General features: G+C 45.3%; 1 long non-coding RNA gene across 1 annotated transcript in view; it reads left to right on the top strand.

Annotated features, from left to right (window-relative positions):
- Positions 1 to 1,825: 1,825 nt before the first annotated feature.
- LOC130458209 (uncharacterized) overlaps positions 1,826 to 7,233 on the top strand; it is a 29,838-nt gene continuing 24,430 nt past the window's right edge. Inside the window, exon 1 of the long non-coding RNA XR_008917301.1 lies at positions 1,826 to 2,689. This is a non-coding gene — a long non-coding RNA (uncharacterized LOC130458209). The remainder of the gene's footprint in view (positions 2,690 to 7,233) is intronic.

Raw genomic sequence — 7,233 nt, 5'->3', positions numbered from 1 at the left:
TATATTATTAAAAAAAAAGATATATTATTCTCAAGAGATATATATTTTTTTAATTTTTAAAAAGAAGAAAAAAATTTGTGAGTTATTATGAACTAACCAGCCATTTAGAGCACCAATCCCAAATTAGAGGCTTGGAATTTAGGCAGCCTGGTGTGTATTGGCAGGGTCCTGAATTGGCAGGCAGGAAGAGCTTAGTTCATATCCTGTCTCTGACTCTTACTAGCTCTGTGACTGTGGGGAACCCAGTCCCCTTTTCTGAACCTTGTTTCTTCTTCTGTAAAATGGGGGTAATAATAATCCCTATTCCCCAAGGTTGAGATGATGAGATGATGTTGCAAAGGCAAATTGCTCCAATTAGAGGGAAGCCACTCTGAAGGCTGGGGATATCTCACTTTTCAATGTGTATCCTCAATGGTTAGCATATGTTGAAGAAATGTTTCTGCTTTCCTCCTTCCCTTCCTCCCTTCCTTTCTTCCCCCCTCTCTCCCTTCCCCCCTCCCTTCTCTCCTCCCTCCCTCCCTCCCTCCCTCCCTCCCTTCCTTCCTTCCTTCCTTCCTTCCTTCCTTCCTTCCTTCCTTCCTTCCTTCCTTCCTTCCTTCCTTCCTTCCTTCCTTCCTTCCTTCCTTCCTTCCTTCCTTCCTTCCTTCCTTCCTTCCTTCCTTCGTTCCTTCCTTCCTTCCCTCCTTCCTTCCCTCTTTCCCTCCTTCCTCCCTCCCTCCCTCTTTCCTCCCTCCCTCCCTCCCTCCCTTTTTCCTCCCTCCCTCCCTTCCTCCCTCCTTCCTTCCTTCCTTCCTTCCTTCCTTCCTTCCTTCCTTCCTTCCTTCCTTCCTTCCTTCCTTCCTTCCTTCCTTCCTTCCTTCCTTCTCCTTCCTTCCCTCTTTCCCTCCTTCCTCCCTCCCTCCCTCTTTCCTCCCTCCCTCCCTCCCTCCCTCCCTCCTTCCTTCCTTCCTTCCTTCCTTCCTTCCTTCCTTCCTTCCTTCCTTCCTTCCTTCCTTCCTTCCTTCCTTCCTTCCTTCCTTCCTTCCTTCCTTCCTTCCTTCTTTCCTTCCCTCCTTCCTTCCCTCTTTCCTCCCTCCCTCCCTCTTTCCTCCCTCCCTCCCTCCTTCCTTCCTTCCTTCCTTCCTTCCTTCCTTCCTTCCTTCCTTCCTTCCTTCCTTCCTTCCTTCCTTCCTTCCTTCCTTCCTTCCTTCCTTCCTTCCTTCCTTCCTTCCTTCCTTCCTTCCTTCCTTCCTTCCTTCCTTCCTTCCTTCCTCCCTTCCCTCATTATTCTTTCCTTAAACCCCCTCTAGATGCTGGATATTGTTCTTTTCCAGGCCTCTCTGGCTTCCAGCATTCTCTGTGCCAAAGCAGGCCAGGCCCCACTGTGGTTACCCGGCTGTTCACCCCTTCATAACAAGCAAGAGCTGGGGTTCTGTCAAGATGCTTATTTCGAGGAAAATTTCCTTGTTCCTTTGCTGCCGTTCCTGAACAGCAGCTGGGCAGCCACTGAGTGCCCTGAGACGGGGGAGCCACCCTTGGCTTGGAGTCGGTCCTTCCCGCTCGCTGCCCGCCTTCTCCCTCCGTCCCCCGGCCAAGGGGAGCCCCTCACTTCCCCCGAGTGCTCCCCAGGGCAGGCCCCTCCCGGACGGAGAGCCCATCAGCTTCTGAAGGGCCGTTTGGAGGCTGCTCCCCCTCCCCGCGGGAAATCCCTTGGGTTCGCGGGCCTCATACATTATGGATGGAGCCTTAATGGAGGCAGGCTGCAGAGCTGGGGCTGCTGAGGCTCCCAGCACGAGTCAGCGGCTGCCAGGTCGACACGTCGGTGGCTCTGGCTGTCTTGTGCATGCCAATTAGGTTCTAATTTGATTTCTGTTCTATCAGTACGAACCCCATTAAAACCCAATTCTGCTTATTACCAACAGCTTTCTTTAAATGAAACGGCTCTCCCTCCAAGGACTTTTCCAGGCAGCAGAGGCAGAGCGGGCTGTAATTAGCGGGTGTGCTGACAGCGGGGGCTGCTCCTCTGGGCGCCCCTCTTCAGGAGACCCCGGGAGACAGTCGGTGCCCGCCCGCGGCGGGGCCGCCGCTGCTGCTGCCTCACCCACTGCTGCGGGCTCCTCCGGCTCCATCCCGGAGGGCAGCCTCAGTTTCCCTAAGCACTCTCCACCCTGCAGCTTGCTAGAAATTCCTTCAGAAGCCGGAAAGAGAGCTGTGGGCTAGGCGGATGGGGCGGCAGGGCCAGGCAACGTGGAGGCGAGCTTAGAAATGTCCAGAGTACTTTAGCTATTCCCGGTTCACATCGATGTGTTACTCATACAAGGCTTTAGAGGAGGAAGGGACCTTAGGCATTGTTGTTTTAAATTCTTACCTTCTGTCTTAGAATCAACACTGTAGATTGGTCCAAGGCAGAAGAGTGGGAAGGGCTAGGCAGTGGACTTGTCCAGGGTCATACAGCTAGGAAGTGTCTGAGGACACATTTGAACCCAGGGCCTCCTGGTCTCTCGACTTGGCTCTCAATCTACTGAACCATCCAGCTGCCCCTAGACCTGAGGTATTTAATCCCATTCTACTCTTCTATCTTTCAGAGGAGGCCCTCAGAAGAGTGATTAAAGTCCTAGAATCATAGATTTGGAGTTAGGAGGAACTTTACAGGTCATCTCATCTGTCCTGACCCCTCTCTTACAGATAAGGAAACTGAGGCTCATTGAAGGTAAATTGACTTTTCCAAAGTTATAGAATCATAGATTAAGAACCAGAAGAGAATTTTGAGGTCATTTCATCCAATCGCTCCTCTTCCCCTATGAGATGAGAACAAATTATTACAAGTATAACAATGAATAATAATTCTCATTTTAAGAAGATGAGAAGGATGAAAAAATCATAGAAATAACAGAGGAGGAAGCCAGCCACCATGTTGGCTAGAAGGCTGGCCTCAGTACTAGAAAGATCTGAGTTCTTTTCTATGACTGCCATGAAACCTTAATTGTTACTTCATTGGCCTGGGCCTGACTTTCTTCATTCGCCAAATGAGGGGATTGGATCAAATAATCTCTGACATTCCTTCTAGCTTTCACTTTGTGACCCAAGGATCCTAAATTACTTAATTCCTCAATGCCTGAGGCAAATCTCTAAGATTAAAATCTATAACATGTAGAGGGAGTTTCCATGCTGGGAGTCCCCCTGCATCATTCCCCTCTGATGAAATCACAATTAGATTTATTTATATAGCATTGTATAAAGTTTTCAAAGTAATGATGATAATGATGGTGATGATGATGGTGATGGTGATGGTTATGGTGGTGATGATGATGGTGATGATGGTGTTAAGGGTAAAATTAGAGTTCTTGACTGAATATATTATACTAGTGGTCGCCAGGGATTTAAATTTCAATCCCAAAAAAATACTCAAGTCAGTTTGGGATTTTTATGGTGGTTTAATTACAATAGAAGGAAGCAATTAAGAAGAAGGAGAAGAGGGTAAGCCAAGGGAAGTTCAGAGGCCTTGGCCAAGGAGCCTTCTAAGAAGATTAAATCTAGCTCGGTTTCCAGCCACAAGGCCTCTCCGAGATAAGGGGCCTCCTAGGAGGATAATGCTTTTCAGGAGGTCAAGGAAAGGAGGAATCAGCCTTACCACTGACCAAGGTTGCTCAGGGAAGACACCTTACCTAAACCATGCTACAGAGTCAAATGCCTCAAGCACGCTGAGATGCAGCCGAGAGAGAGCACAGGAAGTGATGTGAAAATTATAGGCAGTTCTTTACATCACTTTCTGCATCTCACATGTACCAATGGTAGCTTAGGCTTGGCTTAGGACCGCCCAGGGGTCAGTCAGTTGTTTCTGATTTGTCACTTGCTAGCACATGCCAGTCATAGGCCTTCCTCCCCAACATTTAATCCTTAAGTAGGGGTGTATATATTCCTGGTTGCTAGAATTCTAAAGACTAAGCAGGGTGGAGTCAATCTAAAATTCACAATGGTGGTGATGGTGGTGGTGATGGTGATGGTGATGGTGATGTTAGTGATGATGATGGTGATGGTGATGATAGTAATAGTGATGAAGGTGAAAAAAATAGTGATGAAGGTGGTGGTGGTGGTGATGGTGATGATGATGATGATAACTCAATATTCAATCTAGTGAAAGAGTTAAAAGGTCGGCCTTAGAATTGGGAGAATCTAGCTATAAGTCCAACTCTGACACATCAAGTCAACAAACATTTAGTAAATAGCTATTATGAACCTAGGGAAGCTAGGAGATACAATGGATAAAACATCAGACCTGGAGTCAAGAAGATCTGAGTTCAAATCTGACCTTGGGCATTTACTAGCCATGTGACCCTGGGCAAGCCACTTAACTCAGTTTCCTCATCTATAAAAAGAGCTGGAAACAGCAAACCACCCAGTTTGCCAAGAAAACCCCAAATGGGGTCATGAAGAATCAAACATGACTGGAATGACTGAAAAAAAAACAAACAAACATGGCTGAGGTGGTTTGCTCCTATCTCTGGACCTGGCTCTCAATCCACTCAACCACCCAGCTGCCCCCCCCCCCCCATGTTACAAGTCCTCCATAGCTAGAAAGTATCTAAATCAGGACTTGAACTCATATCTTCATGACCTTCAAGTGCAGAGCTCTATCCATTGTCCCTCAAACTGCTTAGTGTAGATGGTGAGGGTCAGTGACAGCATTCAGCCTAGGTATTTTTCAGTCCAAGACTAGCTCTCTATTCTCCACCCCATACTCCTTCTATATTCACCTAAACTGTGGTGAGTCTAGAGCTGACTACAATTCTCAGCCAACTGGAAAAAGAACCTGCTGGTGCCCCATCAATGTCAAAGCTGTCAGCTCTGCTCTGAGAGTTTCCTCTTTCCCCCAAAGAGGGACACTGATTCCCCATCAGGGCACTAGTGGCTCCCATGTTCCATTCGGTTCTGATGAGGCATGACTGCTTCTGGGCTTCCAAAGCTGGGCTGGCTCTCAGGGAAGCCTCGGGGACTAAGGTGGGAGTTTCAAGGATCTCAGCAAGAATGCTTCTCCACCAGATGCTTCGGGCCACTGGTTCATAGCTGCTGAGAGATGCCAGAAGTAAGAGGATCACTTCTGTTGGTCCCCTGCAAACTCAGCTCTTTGCTGTGTACAAATCAATCTTGGAAGCCCCCAATCAGAGGCTGTCCTTATACATCACCCAATGAGCTCTAAGTGTCTTCCCCCCCCCCCCCCCCCCCCGGCTCTGCAACAAGAATGAAGCAATCCAGTTTTCCTCTTCAGCATAGAGAATGATAGGCATCCCTGCCAGCCAGCATCATCTCCAAACACATATCTATCCAGCTGTTTGGGATGAAGTACTGTGGTCATATGGGAGGGCCCTCCTATGGCTGGGAAGCAGCTCAGAGCCTAAAGGACATGGGGGTTTGCTTCTCCTGGGCCATGGATGGTAGCTAAAACCCACCATTTCCTCACTGGGGCATGCTGCCTTGCTCTCTGAAACATGGGTGAGTTCCAATAACAGCTGATTCATACATAAACGGCATTCCCTTACATCTAAAACTCCCCTCCCTCCTTTGTTTTTCTTTGTTTAACCCTTATCTTCTGTCTTAGAATCGGTACTGTGTGTGGGTTCCAAGGCAGAAGAGCCATAAGGGCTAGGCAATGGGGGTTAAGTGACTTGCCCAGGGTCACACAGCTAGGAAGTGTCTGGGGCCAAACTTGAACCCAGGATCTCCCATCTCCAGACCTGGCTCTCAATCTCCTGAGCCACCTACCTGCCCCAGCCTCCTTTGGTCTTACAAAGGAATTTTGGGGTGACTGCAGCCTTTTCCCTGTAGTTTCCCTGATTATCTCTTTTAATTAGTCCTGGTTTTGCTTTTGCTTTGTCTGAGATCATGGTTGCTACCCTTTCTTTCTTTAACTTCAGCTGAAGTATAATTGATTCTGCTCCAACCCCTTATTTTAATTATTTGTGTGTCTTTGTATTTCAAGAGTGTCTCTTATAAAGAACATATTTTTGGATTTTGGTTTCTAATCCATCTTGCTATATGCTTCTATTTTATGGGTGAATTTGTCCCATTCACATTCAGTTATTATTACTATGTATTTCCTTTCATCCTATTTTCTTCTGTTTATCCTTCTCTTTCTCTTTTTACTCCATTCTTCCTCAAAAGTCTGACTTGCTTGACCACTACCTCCTTTAATATGACCTCCCCTTTATCACCTGCCCCTTCTCTTATCCCCTTCCCCTCCTATTTCCCTGTTGGGTAAGACAGATTTCTATACCCAACTGAGTGTTTATGTATGTGCATACATATGTTGGTGTGTATGCATGCATACATGCCTATGCTCAGGCTCACACATACATATATGTGTGTATTATGTATATACATATATATTCCTTACTCCTTTAAGTCTGATGAGAGAAAACTTTAAGCATTGTCCATGCTCCCCATTTTCCTTTCTACTTTCAAAGTTCTTCCTTGAATGCCTCTTTTATGTGAAATAATTTCCTCCTTCTTCTCCCTTTCCCCTTTTCCCAGTGTATTCCCTCTTTCTCACCCCTGCATTTTTTTATCTCAACATAATCAACTCACTTGTGCTCCCTATCTATATCAATTCCTTTTGATTAATAACGATAAAGTTCTTAAGTTAAAGTAGCATCTTCTTATATAGGAATGCAAATATTTTTACCTTATTGTCCCTTTTGATTGTTCTTTCATGTTTACCTTTTTATGCTTCTCCTCAGTCTTGTATTTGGAAATCAAATTTTATATTCTGCTCTGATCTTTTCATCAGGATTACTTGAAAGTCCTCTATTTCATTAAATATACACTTTCCCCCATTAAATGATTATATTTCATTTTACTAGATACATTATTCTTTTTAATAATCCTAGCTCCTTTGTCTTTTAGAATAACTTTCCAAGCCCTCTCCTTCTTTAATGTAGAAGCTACTAGATTTTGTGTGATCCTGACTATGGCTCCATGATATTTGAGTTGTTTTTTTTTTCTTTTTTTGGTCTGGATTCTTATGATATTTTTTCCCTCAATCTGGGGACTTAATATTTCTGAGAATTTTCATTTGAGGATTGCTTTCAGAAGGTGGATGTCTGATGGAGTCTTTCAATGTCTATTTTAACCTCCAGATTTAAGTATCAAGTTTTCCTTTATAATTTGTTAAAATATGATATCTAGGCCTTTTTATTATGCCTTTTAATTAGTCCAATAATTCTTTAAAAAATTTTAAAAATAATCTTTACCATATGA

The sequence above is a fragment of the Monodelphis domestica genome, chromosome 3, assembly GCF_027887165.1.
Source record: "Monodelphis domestica isolate mMonDom1 chromosome 3, mMonDom1.pri, whole genome shotgun sequence".
NCBI lineage: Eukaryota > Metazoa > Chordata > Mammalia > Didelphimorphia > Didelphidae > Monodelphis > Monodelphis domestica.
Note: the sequence above shows the minus strand (reverse complement) of the source record. Positions and strands in the feature narration are given on the sequence as shown.